This window comes from Apaloderma vittatum, unplaced genomic scaffold (assembly GCF_000703405.1).
Source record: "Apaloderma vittatum isolate BGI_N311 unplaced genomic scaffold, ASM70340v1 scaffold31659, whole genome shotgun sequence".
Lineage (NCBI taxonomy): Eukaryota > Metazoa > Chordata > Aves > Trogoniformes > Trogonidae > Apaloderma > Apaloderma vittatum.
The window spans coordinates 365-675 of NW_009737488.1; the positions used below are offsets into that span (position 1 = coordinate 365).

The 311-nt window shown below is 55.0% G+C and overlaps 1 protein-coding gene across 1 annotated transcript in view; it reads right to left on the bottom strand.

Moving 5' to 3' along the window:
• The window catches only part of NTHL1 (nth endonuclease III-like 1 (E. coli)), a 3,290-nt gene that overhangs the window by 364 nt on the left and 2,615 nt on the right, over positions 1-311 (bottom strand). The window lies entirely within an intron of this gene.

The following is a 311-nucleotide window of genomic DNA, read 5'->3' on the forward strand; positions in this document are numbered from 1 at the left end:
ATGAAGGGCAGACTCCAGCCATGATCTGCTATTGCTGCGGCCAGAAGGCTCAGCAAGGTCCAGTGTAGAAAAAGCACTTGGCTTGGGTCATGGCAAACTTGTCAAGGCACAAATGGGCCATCAAAACCTCCAGGTACCTGGCTGTACTAGTGGTGATCGATGTATCTCATAGCCAGGAAACAACCAAGGAGGTGAGATGCTGCTGCTGCAGCTCTCTGGGCGAGGAGAAACACCCGCAGACTGGTCCCCTCTGAAGAGGAGGGACCTGGAGTGCCGCCACCGAAAGCTCTGTCAGCAGGACTGTGTGCAGA